General features: G+C 46.4%; 1 pseudogene; it reads left to right on the top strand.

Moving 5' to 3' along the window:
• Positions 1 to 202: 202 nt before the first annotated feature.
• LOC123191798 (uncharacterized) lies at positions 203 to 14193 on the top strand (annotated as a pseudogene).
• The last annotated feature ends 3092 nt before the right edge of the window (positions 14194 to 17285 follow it).

Here is a 17285-nt window from a genome sequence, read left to right as displayed (position 1 = left end):
TTGTTGAGTTTCTTTCCGCATATAACATAGTGGGGCCTCCTTACAGTGAAAGGTTACCAAACTAGCTTTGTTTCTAACTTCCTATATAAGGGGAGCAATGTCGACGGGGAAATGCACCAGACACTCTCCTTAACGGTTTCACCGGTCCCTCCCCTCTCCAATCACCATTCTCCACCTGGGAAGCAATCCTACTTACGTGCTCATGGCCTCCGCTGGCGCTGATGAGTCGAGCAACGTCATGACGAGCGGCGGCTCCACCTACAGCCACGACGACCGCACGGGCTCTGAGTCCGGCGGGGCGGGCAGCCGTCCGTCGCCCCTGTTAGTTCCCAGATCAAAACGTGAAGTAGTTAGCTTAGGAAAATAAGGACAGAGACGATGGTTTTGGTGCTGCCCAAATTCGCAGCTTTTCAATCTCGTTTACTTTACTTTATATATATGGCTCAATGAACCGACCTCACGTCCAACACGGCCTTCTAACTTGCCCAACACGACGTGACCTAGACCACAAGTCAATCTGGTTTAGGACTCTACTTAACTCCTAGAGATTGGATGGAAAACGACTAAGGAATCACCTTATACTTCGGCTATCCTATACAGACTCGGACGAACTCGATTTAGCCTAATATAGCGTGTGTTGTAACTCACATTCACCCTCCTAAGCACAAATGCGACTACTTAACAGCCATGACTCCAATCTTCTGGCGCATCTCCTGAAACTTCAGTCTTCCCAACGACTTCGTTAGTATATCTGCGAGTTGATCTTTAGTGCTGACATAATCCACCTCCACCTTGCCTTCTTCTACACATTCTCTGATGTAATGGTACCTTATATCAATGTGCTTGCTGCGATCATGATGAACGGGGTTTTTGCACAATGATATTGTGGATTTGTTATCAACTCTAAGCTTTACTTGTTCTGGCTGCTGGTTCGTCAAATCAGCAAGGAGTCTACTGAGCCACACTCCTTGACACGCCGCTGTCGCCGCTGCAATGTATTCGGCTTCACAAGATGAGAGGGCAACCACCTTTTGCTTCTGCGATAACCAAGTGATCAGATTTTCTCCCAGAAAGTATGCAACACCCGATGTACTCTTTCGGTCATCTACATCCCCTGCCAAGTCACTATCGCTATAGCCCACTAGAAGTGATTTGTCCTCCTTCTTCCTTGTGTACTTGCAGCCATACTTCAGAGTCCCTTTCACATATCTCAAAATCTGTTTCACAACAGTCAAATGCTCAGTGGTAGGGTTCTCCATGTACCTGCTTACTATGCCAACCGAGTATGCCAAATCTGGCCTAGTGTTCACAAGATATCGTAAACTTCCGACAATACTTCGGTACTCGGTTGAATCAACAGTCGGCGCCTTTCTCCTCTTGCTCAACTTCAGCCTCGCCTCCATAGGCGTTTGCGAAGGATTACAATCCTCCATGCCACAATTCTGCAAGATCTTCAAGGCATATGCCTCCTGGCACAACGTGATCCCGTCTTTACTTTGACGCACCTCGATCCCGAGGTAATAGCTTAACAAGCCCAGATCACTCATTTTAAATAATTCCTTCATTTGCTTCTTGAACCTTCCAATTTCCCTTTCATCAGCTCCTATGATCAAGAGATCATCTACATACACGCCAATAAGGAGACAGTCTGAACCGGTGCCTCTCTTGTCCATAGCGTGCTCAAGCGGACACTTCACAAAACCGAGTGAAATCAAGGTGCTATCAAGTTTTGTATTCCATGCCCTAGGTGCCTGCCGCAAGCCATATAAAGCTCTATGCAATTTGAATACTTTATGCTCTTCTCCCTTCTTGATAAAACCAGTGGGCTGCTTCACGTACACTTCTTCCTCTAGTTCTCCATTCAGAAACGCAGACTTCACATCCATATGGTGTAAAAACCAAGCTTCTTGGGCTGCTAGAGCAATCAACAACCGTACTGATTCCATTCGTGCAACTGGAGCAAATACTTCTTCAAAATCTACACCCTGCTGCTGGACATATCCTTTGGCTACCAAACGAGCCTTATGCTTCACCACGGCACCCTCTGAGTCCTTTTTAACTTTGAAGACCCACTTGAGACCTATTGCTTTGTGCCCATCAGGAAGATTAACAAGACTCCATGTGTCATTATCCTGGATTGAACCAAGCTCGTCATCCATAGCTTTACGCCATGATTCTTCTTCATTTGCCTCCTCGAACGTGGCTGGTTCTTCTGTGATGAGTAGACACTCCCTTCTGACCTTTTTCATCCTCACTGGATTGATCTTCCGAAGAGCCTCCTTAGGGTAGAGATCTAGGACTCGCCGGAGTTTCACTGGCATTGCTGCTCTTCCCGGAGTCCACTCAGGGGACCCAGCCACCGTGCTTTGTCCCACTGAACTTGGAGAGTCTTCATCTACTTTTGTGGACATTGTTGGCTGCTGCGTGTCGACCGTGGCACTAGATGCTGCACCACCAGTAGGCTGATCCTGTGTCGCCGTCTTCAGTCCACCATGGATCGTCCACCCACGGTGAGGAGCAGCTCGGCGACCCATAACTTGGCACTTTTGTTTGTGCTGATGGAGTAGCCGGCATCTAGGTTGTCGTCATCGTCGACATCATGGCCATCTCCGTGCCCGTCGTCATCATGGTCATGGCCTGCATGGTTGATGTGATTATATGTCACAACGAAAATATCATCACCTTGCATGGGGCGATCTGCTACTACTGCGTCGTCCCAATTCCATGCCTTTTCTTCATCAAATACTATGTCACGTGACACTTGCACTTTCTTCGTCACGGGATTGTAGACTCGATATGCTTTGGACCCGGCCTCATAACCGAGTAGGATAGTTGGTGAGCTCCTGTCCGCCAACTTGCCAACATGCCCTCCCACGGTCTTCACATGTGCTATGCATCCGAACATGCGGAGGTGATCGACTCTGGGTTTTCTGCCGCACCATGCTTCATACGGCGTTCTTCCGATAACACTCTTCGTCGGAGCTCTATTTAGTAAATACACTGCGGTAGTCACGGCTTCTCCCCAGAATTTTCCTGGCAATTTCTTGCTTTTCAGCATACTTCTTGCCATTGCAACTATGGTCTGATTTCTGCGCTCCACAACGCCGTTTTGCTGCGGAGTATAGGGTGCCGTCAAGTACCGCTTAATGCCATGTTTCTCACAGTATGCCTTGAACTCATTAGAGTTAAATTCCCCACCATGATCTGTACGTAACGCTTTCAGCTTCTCTTCTGACTACACTTCAGCGGCAGTCTTGATTTTCCTGAAAGCTTCCAAAGCCTCATCTTTGGTCTTCAGTAGTACTAGCCACATGTACCGACTGAAATCATCAACAATCAGCAAGAAATACTTCTTCCCTGCAGGAGTTGCTGGTGTGATTGGTCCACACAAGTCACCATGAATAAGCTCCAGTACCTTCGAAGCTCTAAACTTTGCCTCCCTCGGGAAAGCGGCTCGCCGCTGCTTGCCAACAAGGCAGCCATTGCACAGCTGATCAACATGATCTATACATGGCAGCCCTCGTACCATATTCTTCTGGCCGAGCTGCCGTAGGGCATGAAAATTAAGATGCCCATAGCGTGAGTGCCACCTCCAAGCTTCTTCATCAAAGTTTGCCAACAGACACACCGGATCACACGCATCATCAATTTTCTCTCGCGATCATACCCCCATAGGTATCCATCCTCGAGCACAATTTTACACCCACGCTCCTCAAGCTGTCCTAGACTTATAATGTTTGTCTTGAGACAGGGGATGTAATACACATCTGTAAGCACCTTGTGCTCACCACTCTTTGCCTCGAAGATGACAGTCCCTTTACCTTTGATTGGGACCGTCGTGCCATCGCCAAACCTGACTGTTCCGTTGACTGCTGCACTCAACTCAGAGAACTGTGCACTGTCCCCTGTCATATGGTTGCTAGCGCCTGTGTCCAAGTACCAAACATTGCCGGCCCTCTTCTCTTCTTCCTCATGGAGATATACTTTTTTCTCCACAAGTGTGACGGTCTCGACTTCCTCTGGCTGCGTGTCATCCTCCGTGTACTCGCATATCTCACATAACAGGAGGTTCGCCGGATCGTCATCCTTGTCGCCTTTCCTGGCAACATATGCCCGCTCCTTTACGGGTTTCCGGCACTCCGACTTGAAGTGCCCCATCAGGCCACAATTGTGGCACTTTATCTTGCGCTTGTCGAATTTCCTTTTCTTTGGAGCACCGTCGGCACCGGTGCCCTTCTTGTTCTGATCTCGTGGTGCCCAGTCCTGCTTCGAGCCGCTGCCGGATGCCTCGCTGCCTCCCTTCTTTTCCCTTAAGCTTAGTGCTTGCCACTGTGCCAGGGTGAGTATTACTTGCTCATCATGCTTCGCATCTCCTTGGCTGTAACGCATACGTTCGTCGTGCGCCTTGTAGCGCCCGACTAGGTCGTCGATACTAAGCGTCGCCAAATCGACGCACTGCTCAATTGCAGTCACGATCTGCATATACCGAGGAGGTGCAGCGCGCAAGAATCTCCGGACAACAGATGTTTCAGTCAGATTTTCACCAAGCGCACGAATTCCGTTGACAAGTGTGACCACCCGTGACGCGAACGCATCTACGGTTTCATCATCAGCCATCACCAGTGTCTCGTAATTCCTCAACATAGTTTGCAGGTTGGCCTGCTTCACACGAGCATGCCCCTCGTACAGAACCTTCAGGGCGTCCCATGCTTCTTTGGCTGTTTCCTTTGAGATCAGATGCTGCAAGACATCCATTGGCATCATAGAGTAAATTGCTGATGCTGTCTGTCTATCCTTGCGATGTTCTGCTCCATCTTTCTTGAAAGCATCACCGCCGGGATCGACGGCGTCCCACAACTCATTGGCTCGGAGGGCGCACTCCATCAAGACCTGCCAGACCTTGAAATTCTCACGATCGAATCGTGGGTACTGCGACCCGTGCACTGCAAGTAATTTAGCGGCGCCGGACGCTTCTGCTGGGCTCTTCGTCTTGTCCCCCATCGCTGATGCAGGCTGCTTCTGGACGAGTTCCTCCTGTCCTGGGCGTGTTCTTTCCGCCCTGGATGAGTTCCTCCCGTCTTGGACGAGTACGTTCCGCCCCGGACTGCACGATCCTCGTCGATGAGTTCCTTCCGCCGAGAAGATACGTACACGCTGGTTGCTTCCATGCCGAAGCTCTGATTACCAATTGTTAGTTCCCAGATCAAAACGTTAAGTAGCTAGCTTAGGAAAATAAGGACAGAGATGATGGTTTTGGTGCTGCCCAAATTCACAGCTTTTCAATCTCGTTTCCTTTACTTTATATATATGGCTCAATGAACCAACCTCACGTCCAACACGGCCTTCTAACTTGCCCAACACGACGTGACCAAGACCACAAGTCAATCTGGTTTAGGACTCTACTTAACTCCTAGAGATTGGATGGAAAACGACTAAGGAATCACCTTATACTTCGGCTATCCTGTACAGACTCGGACGAACTCGATTTAGCCTAATAGCATGTGCTGTAACTCACAGCCCCAACACAAGCGTGTACGCGGCCCCGGCGATCTCCTCTTGGGACACGTCCCGTTCGTCCCCGCCGGCTCTGCAGGTCCGTCCTCTCCTCAACACCATCACCAACGCTGCACTAGGCAGCACTACGATCCGGCAACGACATGGAAGCCCCAGCCTGTTGTTGAGAGCCCGGTTTTCAAGAACACAACGATAGTAAATATGATGAGGCACATGAACTACGAGGTCGGGTCCGGCTCTGGCCTCGGCAAGCACGGCCAGGGCATCACATCTCCTGTGAAGGTGGTGAACGGCCAGAGAGCGCTGGTTTCGGTACGGTCGGCGCCGAGGGAGAAGGATCATACGACAACGGACTTCCCAACAAGGTCCCGGAAACCTTGCCGACCAAATGGGGAGCTGACCAGTGCGCGGACGAAATCTCTCAAGCGGTCTACAACGACTGGGAGATGGGCGACGCCGACGGATCGCGGCAGCAAGGCCGGGAGTTCTGCGAGAAAATCCTCGCTGGGGTGCGGGAGCTGCAAGATGATGCCCTGGACGACGGCGAGCATATGGTGGTGGACGCGGCGGAGGTGATCATCACGGTCGTGATGCTGGTGCACGAGAAAAGTACATCGGGAGAGCTGACGGCGGGCGACCTCATCTTGGAGTTTTCAAGGCTGAGGAAGAAGTTCCCGGAGGAGTACCAGACGTACTGCCTCGCGAACATGGCGGGCGTGCTCGTGGCGCCGCTCATTCGCCCGGTGCTCCAAAGGTGGCAGCCTCTATGGGACCCGGCCATGTGGCTGGACGTGTTCGTCTTCCTGAAGAATTCACTGGACGACGGGTCGGCCATGTCGCCGTACGCGGAGCTCGTCTACGACACGGTGGTTCCTGCTGTCCAGGCATCGGAGTTCAAGGCCACGGACTCCGAGCGGATGCGCCGCTTCCTGGCGCAGTGGAAGGACATGCTGCCTCCTTCCGCCGTACAGCGAGTTAATTACACGATAGTACCACAATTGGGGCCGTGGTGGCGAATTGGTACTCGTTTTGAAAATTTTTACGTGTCAGTACCACGTTTGGACCGAACCGTTACAAATCGGGCTAAACTTCGTATTTGTACGTATTGACGCTGGAACTGACCGCCCGGGCCCGCGCGTCAGATGCCACGCTGGCGAATCGGCACTCGCCCGCTCGCTCAATAGGTGCGGTCCGGCTCGAACCGGACCGGACCGTGCTCCACTCTGTTCCTCCTCGCTCCTGCCTCCCTCCTTGCTCCTCTCTCGTCGCCCTCGTCACCGCCGGCAGCTTTGCCGGAGCGGAGCGCCGCCGCCCGCCATGGTTTTCAAAGACGAAAGCAGTGAGGACACGTCCAGCCTGCCGTACATGCACTCGACCTCATCCACGAACGGGCTTAACCAGGTGATTTTCCTTGAGCTAGGTCTAGGGTTAGGGTTTCAGATTTGGGGCTTTTTGATTTGGTTGATTTCGCTGGGTTTTGATTTGGGCATTTTGATTGTACGAGCTTCGGCAGGTCCCTTTCAGCGTTGAAGATCCAGATTACCAGGGGCTTGAGCTGGAAACGATGTCGCCATGTGAGAAGCACGGCAAGGCATCTGAGAGGCTTGTCGCATTTGAAGGAACAGACACAGGGAGAAGGTTCCTAGCATGTGCAGAGCCTGTATGAATTCTATGCTGATAGTGGGATATTATATATAGGTTGATAGTGTCATATTATTGTTGGTTTGACAGTGCCATATTGAACATGAGTGAACATGAGTACAAGGCCTGATTATTAAGGGCATATTCATATATAGGTTGATAGTGTCATATTATTGTTGGTTTGACAGTATCTAGGTGGATAGTATGTACTGCATATGCTTTGGCAGTTCACCAAATTTGCAGTTAGAGATTGCTCTCTCTTGTTTTGTAGCGATTAGCAAAATCTAGTTCAAAGCTGTAGCTGAGTGGTGCTGTAATTTGTCATGCTGTTATTTAGTGGGTAGGTACATCTCAATTACTAGTGTAGCTTAGTGGTGCTATTATTACCAATGTACAGTGTTATTGCTTTGCACTAGTTATTTACCTGTGCTTCTGAAGTAACATGTTTATTTTTTTTATCTTTTTGCCTTTTTGCAGGAAGGGCAGAATTGTGGGTTTGTTGAATGGGTTGATCACCAGTGGCCCCCAACAATGCAAAATGCATTGTTGAAGCTGTGGGCCATGGTTTAAGATAGCAAGAGTGCTAGGGTGAATGATAATCTTGAAAGTTCTTTCACTATCCACCATCTGACAGAAGAGAAGAACAAGCTGGAGGCCAACTATGACAAGTTAGTCCAAGATGTGCATGAACTTATGAGCTTCCAGGAGGACAGGGTGGTGGATTTCAGATATCTGCAGGATAACCTTACATATCAGCAGCAATGCAGAAGTGAACTGCTGGCTGATATGAAGGCACAGATGGCAAAGAAAGATGCAGAGTTTGAGAAGCTTAAGCAGAATTATGAAGTGCTACTGAACCTGACAAGAGCACAAGCAACAGTCATCCAGAACTTGAAGTTGAAGCATATTAAAGACAAGCAATTGTTTAGTGAAGATAAGATGAACTTGGAGTTGAAGAATGCAGAGCTCACAAAGTCTGAGGAGAAGCTCACCCAAGAGAAGCTAGAGTTGAAGCTTCAGATTGCTGAGCTGATGAAGGCAGAGGAGAAGCTGAAGGAGAAGATCAAGGGGATCCAGGCCATCTTAGAGAAGTGAAGAAAATGAATATGAGACTAGTGGGTAATGCTGACCTTTTGGGCATGATGGTTGTGTAGTGTATGGCTCTACTAATTGTAAACTATGTTTGTGTATGTATGTAGTAGATATGCTTTTCATCCTTTTGTGAGAAAAGGATGAACTATGCATTTAAACTCAAACTCCACTATGTATTTGTGATGGACCTGCTGTGTACCCTATAATATGTTGAACTCCAGTAAGTATTGTGTGTTATGTTGGCTAGACTTGAAATGATGATATATCATGCATTGGAAGATGGATCAGATATTCTGTGCCATGAGATGTAGACTAAAAGTTATGATTTCTCTTGCAATAGGTTATATATTTTTATATTAGATGATTATGTTAGCATTGGAAGACTATTTGATGGTTATGTTAGCACTGGAATATTATATGGTTATGTTATATCATGCATTGGAAGCCCATGTTGGTTAGGTTAAGTTGGTTCCGTCGACCCCTAGCCACCGTAAACCCTAATGGTTAGATTAAGGTGGTTCCGTCGACCCCGAGCCACCATAAACCATCATGGTTAGGTTAAGTTGGTTCCGTCGACCCCTAAGCCACCATAAACCATAATGGTTAGCTTAAGGTGGTTCCGTCGACCCCGAGCCACCGTAAACCATCATGGTTAGGTTAAGTTGGTTCCGTCGACCCCTAGCCACCATAAACCATAATGGTTAGATTAAGGTGGTTCCGTCGACCCCGAGCCACCATAAACCATCATGGTTAGGTTAAGTTGGTTCCGTCGACCCCTAAGCCACCATAAACCATAATGGTTAGCTTAAGGTGGTTCCGTCGACCCCGAGCCACCGTAAACCATCATGGTTAGGTTAAGTTGGTTCCGTCGACCCCTAGCCACCATAAACCATAATGGTTAGATTAAGGTGGTTCCGTCGACCCCGAGCCACCGTAAACCATCATGGTTAGGTTAAGTTGGTTCCGTCGACCCCTAGCCACCATAAACCATCATGGTTAGATTAAGTTGGTTCCGTCGACCCCGAGCCACCGTAAACCATCATGGTTAGGTTAAGTTGGTTCCGTCGACCCCTAGCCACCATAAACCATAATGGTTAGATTAAGGTGGTTCCGTCGACCCCGAGCCACCGTAAACCATCATGGTTAGGTTAAGTTGGTTCCGTCGACCCCGAGCCACCATTGTAGCAGCAGCACAAGTTACTGCAGCACAAGTAGCAGCAGCACAAGTTACTGCAGTGGCAGCAGCACAAGTTACTGCAGCACAAGTAGCAGCACAAGTTACTGCAGCACAAGTTACTGCAGCAAACCAAAATAAATCACATTGTAGCAGCAGCACAAGTTACTGCAGTGGCATCAAACCAAAATAAAGCACATTGTAGCAGGAATACAAGACATTGTAGTGGCATCAAACCAAAAGATAATATGCCACATTGTAGCAGGTGCACATTGTAGAATCAACAGAAGTTTGCATCACCTTCTGCCACCTCTACTAGCATTGAACCAGGCCATCCATCCAGTGTGTGTGCCATCAGTTGGTGGAGGAGCACTAGAAGTTGAGGCACCATACTGCCTTGGGGCAGAGAAAGGCCTTGAAGAATTTGCACCTCTCCCAGCAGAAGATTGAGCACTAGAAGATGCTCTTCCAGATCCTCTTCCACCACCAGCCCTTCTTCCTGCACCTCTACCAGCACCACTTCCACCACCTCTACCAGCAGCACTTCCAGTTCTTCCTCCTGGTGTTGGAGCAGGAGCCCTAGTTGTTGCAGGTGGAGCAGCTCTTGGTGTTGGTGTAGGAGCCCTAGTTGTTGGTGCAGGAGATCTAGCTGTTGCTGAAGCAGCTCTAGGTGTTGTTGCAGGAGCTGTAGGAGCAACACCTCTTGCTTGTGAATTCCTTCCAGCAGGCTTGGAAAACAATTCAAAGGAAACACAGTTAATAATACTACAAATAAGAAAGGTAATTTACAGAAACATCAAAATGAAGAACTAGTACAAAGGGGCTTACCACATGTTTGTTCTTTCTTAAGGCCAACTCAGGTTTCAACTGTTTAAGGCAGTTTGTGTATTTATGCCCTTGTAATCCACAATTGCTACAAGTTATTGTCCCCATTCTTGAGGTGGACTTTGGCTTTGGAACTTCAAATTTTCCCTTTATTCTCTTCTCTTTCCTTCTTCCTTTCTTCACTTTAAATGTTGGTGGTTCTATGTCTGGACCTGGGGTCTTTGTCCAGTCATGCTCACCAGGGACAGGATATATCATTGGTTCATATGCTGCCAAATAATATGGTTTCTTGAAGAATTTGCTTACAAAGTTCTCTGGAAACCTTTTTGCCTTGTTGATTGCTGAGATGGCATGGTTACATGGGATGCCACTGAGGTCCCACTTTCTGCAACCACATGTTTCAACTTCCAAATTGACAGCATGTGTTTGCTCACCACTAGTTACTTGCCACAAGTTAACACCTGCTTGAATGGGTTTGCAGTACCTGGCCCTTTCCTTTTCAATCTCCAACTTCTCACTGTAATGTGGTGTGATCTCCCATCTAGCTTCCCTTCCACTCTCTCTATTCCTGTGCCACCTAACCATCTGCTTATCCTTTATGCCATCACACATAGTTCTTATTGGTTTTTTCCTATGATCTAGGATGTACTTGTTAAACACCTCTGACAAATTGTTGACAACCAAGTCAGTCTTGCTATTTGTGTCAAATGCATGCCTAGCCCATGTTTTCTTGGGTATTGCACTAAGCCACTGCCAAGCTTCCACACTCTCAGCTTTGAGATCATCCATTGCTTTATTAAATTTGTGTTCATTATATGCATAACTGGCATTATCCATGCACTTCTTAAGGTCCTCCCCCCTAAAGCCAGCATTCTGGAAGTCTGCATATATGTGTCTTAAGCAGAATCTTTGATGACTGTTAGGAAAAACTCTATTCACTGCATATAATAGCCCCTGGTGCACACAATTTAAACAGCTAAGCTACTGTCTAATACACATGTAAACACATATTTAGCAGGCAAAGCAAGGTGGATAAACATACCTTCTGTCTGTCTGACATTATAGTATATGGACCATACTGTCCAACTTCTCCTCCAAGACAAATCTTCAGTTGGTGTAGAAACCAGCACCAGTTTGCTTTGTCCTCTTGTCCAACAATGCCAAATGCCAGTGGATATATGTTGTTATTGCCATCTCTACCAGTGGCAGCAAGGATTTGTGCACCAGTGGTCAGCTTGATAAAACATCCATCAATACCTAAAACAGGAAGTAAACATAACATGTCAAATGCATTTATATGTGCAACTTATTGAAACTAACAACATCAAAGTAGTGTACAAGATAAAATGAACTAACCAATGAATGGTCTACAGCCCTGTAGAAATCCCTCCCTTGCTCCATTGATGCAGTAAAACATGGCATGGAATCTTGGTCCTGGATGTGGGATTTTTTCAGTGGCTGTTGGAGTTACAGTGGTGACTATAACTCTACTCCCAGGGTTTGTATCCATCACAGTCTGAGCATAGTCTCTCAGCCTTGGGTATTGCTTCCTATGATCTCCCAACACAGCCTCAACAGCTAAGTTTTTTGCCCTATATGCCATAGCCTTGGGCACATCCACACCATACTTTTCCATGCAGGCATCAATAAGTGTATGTATGCTAGTACTGACATCAGATCTGAATAGTGGCTCATATTGCTTTGCAAGCCACTTTGCACTTACCCTGCTTGTTTCAGTAGAACTAGGGCAGGTGTGTTGTATCCTCATCTTCTTAATTACAAAAGTGTTTTCCCCTTTTATAACAGCTGCCACAATGCAGAACTTACAATGTTCATTCTTGCAATGCACAATGATCCTCTGATCTGAGTTCCTGTGATACTTGAAGTCTCTGCACTGAGTGATGTGCAAGCTCAACAGAGCATCTCTGAATTGATGTTGATCTTTGAAGCACATATGCAGTTTTAGTTGTTGGTGTGGTTGTTCCAAATCCTCATTGTACCATACTCTAGCTGGCCTCTTCTTTGCCCTACTCTTCCTTTTTTGAGGTAGCACAAATGCTAGTGGCTCAAACCCATCATCTTCACTGTCCTTCAATAAACTATCATTTCTTCATCTGATGATGGTTTCCAATTAGGTTGCACTTCTTCTAAAACACTGGAATGTGACCTTGTTGTTGGTCCCCTCCTTACTTGCAACTTCTGCTTCTTCTTTGCTGGCACATATATTTTTTCCTCCTCTTCTGGAACAATAGGGTCATCATCCTCCAACTCAAATAATTCCTCTACCTCTGTGTCACCCTCATAATGCACTTGTTCTTCATCCTCTAATTCTTCTTCTGATTCTTCATCCTCTGTTTCTTCCTCATGTTGCTCTTGTACTTCTTCCTCTCTCTGTCTATTTTCCTCTTCCATCTCCATGTCTTCAGCATCATGCACTTCCTCATTATAGTTAGGCCTTAAATCCCCCATGTCACTATCATACTGCCCTTCAGATCCTTCAGATGAACATGCATAACTGCCATCATAGCCAACTTGTTCTTCTTCCACAACTTCTTTTAACTTGGGATTTAGAACACTCCTGCTCTCTTGTGTTAAAACAGCAGGGCCTACAGCTGCAATATAACTGCTACTCTGACCTTCATAAGCAACACCTTGCTGATCAACAGCATAAACAGGAGGATCGGCAAGATCAAAAACAACAGGCTCAGAATATTCAGTTATATCTAAATTTTGCTTCCGTACAAAACCCTTCTGTGGTACACTAACAGCTGGTGGACAAGCCCTAAATAGCAAATTAAGCACCAAACTCTCCTCATTCTGCCTCTTGATCAATTGTAGTTTAACATTACTATCAACCAATTCCAAGCCCTGCTCTCCTGGGGTCTCCATGTAAAACATCAGTGAATCATCAATACCGAAGCCTTGGGTTTCCATCAATGCAACCATATTTAGATATGTCACATCTGAAGAGCTTAATTTCCTCTCTAACAGATCATTATTGTCAAAATGGATCCTAACATTCCATATGTCTTCATATAAACTACAATTCACATGCAATTTGCCTAATCAGTACACTATAACCCTAATTAGCAAATAAATGAGAAGAAAAAAAAGAGGCAGAAACAGAAACTTACAGGACGCCGCCGAGCCCGTGGGTCAGCTCATGGCTATTGCTAGGGTTCGCCACCCATTGCTTTGCCAGCCGTACCCGCTGCTCCATGGACAGTGCGGGCTCAATGAACTCGTCGTCGTCGCTGGAGTACTCAGAGCTCGAGTAGCCATCGCCGCCCTCGATTGGAGATCTCCCCTCGATTCCTCCTGCCGCGCCGATGCCGAAGAGGGGAAGGTTTGCGCCGCCGCCATCGCCGTCGCCGCCACCGCCGCTGCCGCCACCACCGCCCGGGGGCGCCGCCGCCATCGCCGTACGCGCAGGGAGCTAGGGTTCGTCGACGAACAGAGACGGCGAGGAGGAACAGAGTGGAGCACGGGCCGGACCGCACCTATTGAGCGAGCGGGCGAGTGCCGATTCGCCAGCGTGGCATCTGACGCGCGGGCCCGGGCGGTCAGTTCCAGCGTCAATACGTACAAATACGAAGTTTAGCCCGATTTGCAACGGTTCGGTCCAAACGTGGTACTGACACGTAAAAATTTTCAAAACTGGTACCAGTTCGCCACCACGGCCCCAATTGTGGTACTATCGTGTAATTAACTCCCGTACAGCGCATCCTCGTAGAGTTTGTCATGCCGGAGCTGACCGCCGAAGTGGAGTCATGGGACCCGCGGGATGCCTGGCAGGCCGACTGCTGTCACCTCCTGCTTCGCACGTGGATGCCGCTCGCCGGTCCACTCCCGGAGAGCCTGTGCATCACCGTGAGAAGCAAGCTCGAGAAGGTGCTGCGGGAATGGGACGACGCCGGCCACGCCTTGCTCTCCAAGTCCAACCTTAACCTGGTGGCGCCCTGGAAGGCCATGTTCAGCCCGGCCAGCTGGGAGGAGTTCGTCGACGGGATCGGCGTCGTGCGGCACCTGGAACAGCGCCTGCAGAGCCTCCGGATCACGCCGCCGAAGCAGAATGACGACGCGTTCTGTGAGGTGATCATGAAGTGGGCGCCGCTCGCGCGGGCGGAGGACATGGTGCGGCTCCTGGAAGCCGAGTTTTTCGGCAGGTGGCGGCACGCGCTCCGTCACTGGCTGCTGGCCGCGAAACCCGCCACCAGAGAAGCCGTCGAGTGGTGCAACGGGTGGGGACGCGCCTTCACGCCGGAGCTGCGCGAGGATGAACGCGTGCATGCCCGCCTCGAGGCTGGCATAGACATGGTCAACCGTGCGGCGCAGGGGCTGGAGATTTAGCGGCCATGATGAAGTTGTGCTGGGCGCTTCTGAACATCGGATTCTTCTTTTTGTGGGAAACTTCGAATTCTTTTTATGATTACACATATAGTAGTGTAATTTTGTGTGTGTGGGCATATGTTATTTCTTGAGAAAAAAATAGAGACATGAATGATCCAGACATCTTATTTACTTCAAAAGTCTGCCACTAATGTATGCGTGTGTGGTCAAATCTCAAATGCAAAACACATATTTTCTCTATCAAACTGCAGTATCAAGTTTGAGTACAGATTTTTCTTATGCAAAGTTTTCTTCATTATAGGCATGTATAGCTCAAATCTCAGACCTTGCATACACATTTCAGAAGAAAATGTAAGGCACCAAACAATGCAATGAACTCCTTCCAGAGCAAGTCTTATAGATAAAAAATAGCAGAAAGCAAAAGAGATCGACGCAAGAACCAGAGCGAGTCTTGTGATCCCAACTCTAAAGTAACACTTCCACATCAACGAAAATGCATAGGAGCTCTCAGGTGCTACACCCCCCCTATATTCAAAAATAATTTAGTAATTCAAAAAAAGTCAAAAAATCTCGGAACTTTTTATGGAATCAAACCTGACCAGATATTGCACTCATATAAAAAGATTTAAATAGGAAATGACTTTTATTGTATCCGGGGTCAAAGATTTCCCAAAAAATGCTAGAAACAAGTAGTATTCATGCTATGTTGTCGTCACAAATTTGTTTTTTTTTGCCCTGAAGACAACGAGAATTATTCCTTGACCAAACATTTTATATGAGTACAATACCTAGTCATATTTGGTTCAAAAATATATCCAATATTTTTTTGGCTTTTTTGAATTATTAAATTATTTTTTAATATAGGGGGTGGAGCACCCGAGTGCTCCTAATCCGCTTCCATCAACGAAAATGCATCTAGATACATCACTGCTATACACAATCCTCACATATGTACTCCCTCCGTCCGAAATTACTTGTCATTGAAATGGATGAAAACAGATGTATTTAAAACTAAAATACATCTAGATACATCCATATCTATGACAAGTATTTCCAGACCGAGGGAGTATAATATTATTACATGCAAGTTGTGCTGGGGCTGGAGATTTAGCGGCACGTGAGAAGGCAGCTCATGACTGGCCATGATAAAGTTGTTCTGGGCGTGGGAAATTCTGCAAAACTATACTTCTGAAATTTGAATTCTTTTTATGATTATTATACATGTGTGTGGGTATATATTATTTCTTGAGAAAAAATAGACATATCTGCAAACTTCTAAACTTCAAATTCCTTTTATATGATTATACATATATTATATATTTTGTGTGTGTATGGGGGGGGGGGGGGGGCTATATGTTATTTGCTGAGAAAAAACAACGACATGATCGACACATCTTGGTCACTGCAAAAGTCTGCAAACTTGGTGAATTAGCTTGTATCGTAATACGTGTGACGTGTGGCTGCTAATCCTAGAGATTAGCATTGTAATGGTCGAAAGGCGTTGTACCCGACTTCTTTACCACTTCTTAATGCAAATGCGTCTGTCTATTCTAGAGAAAAGAAAAAAACTGCAATAATGAATGGTCAAATGTCCAGGCAAAAAAAAGTGTGGTCAAATGCAAAACACATAAGTTCTCTTTGTTAAACTGCAATCTCAAGTTTGAGTACAGATTATTCCTATGCAAAGTTTTCTTCATTACAACTTACAAGGCATGTACTGCTTAAATATGAGAGTTTGCATACACATTTCAGAAGAAAATATACGGCACCAAGCAATAAAATTCCTTCCAGAACGAGACTCATCGACATGAAATAGCAGAAAACGACATCCACATGAGCTGAATTTAGTTGATATCATTTACCATGGGATATTATTAACCATGTCGCAAATACCACCACAAGGGTTGCAAAACATTTTTGCCAATATGATCCTGACTCTAAAGTAACACCGTTGTCATTCCACATTCATATCCACATCCAGATCACTGATATACCATCACTCAAAATTATTAATATTACATTATTCTCAAAAAATTACATTACTATTTACTCCCTCCGTCCGGAAATACTTGTTATCAAAATAGATAAAAGGGGATGTATCTAGATGTATTTTAGTTCTAGATACATATCTTTTTATCCATTTTGATGACAAGTATTTCCAGACGGAGGGAGTACATTTTGTTGCTTGATTTATCCAATGTGTCTAGCTTCATAATCATTACTCTATGCAAACTAGATCAGTCTCATGCTCATGAACTATTTGGATCAAAACCAGTCCGCTGATTTTCTCTGAAACAGATAAACAAGTTGGAGCATTCTTCATTACATGTATTAAGTAGAAAGAAACACTAGGTCAGGGGGCGCGCCCTCCACCCTTGTGGCCAATCGGTGAGGCCCTCTGGTGTGTTCTTTGCACCAGAAATTCTTAAATATTATATAAAAATCATATCAGATTTTCAGGGCATTTGGAGAACTTTTATTTTTTGGACATTTTTTATTGCATGGATAATTAAGAAAACGGACAGAAAATACTATTTTTGCTTTATTTAAACTAAATAACAGAAAGTAAAAGATGGATACAGAGAGCTGTGCCTTATAAATTCATCCATCTCATGCCCGTCAAAAGAAATCCATTAACAAGATTGATCAAGTCTTATTAATAAAGTTCTTTGAGTGACATGAAACCGGA

The sequence above is a fragment of the Triticum aestivum genome, chromosome 2A (genome assembly GCF_018294505.1).
Source record: "Triticum aestivum cultivar Chinese Spring chromosome 2A, IWGSC CS RefSeq v2.1, whole genome shotgun sequence".
NCBI lineage: Eukaryota > Viridiplantae > Streptophyta > Magnoliopsida > Poales > Poaceae > Triticum > Triticum aestivum.
The sequence above is the reverse complement of the archived record's forward strand: the minus strand, read 5'-3'. Positions and strand labels throughout refer to the sequence as shown.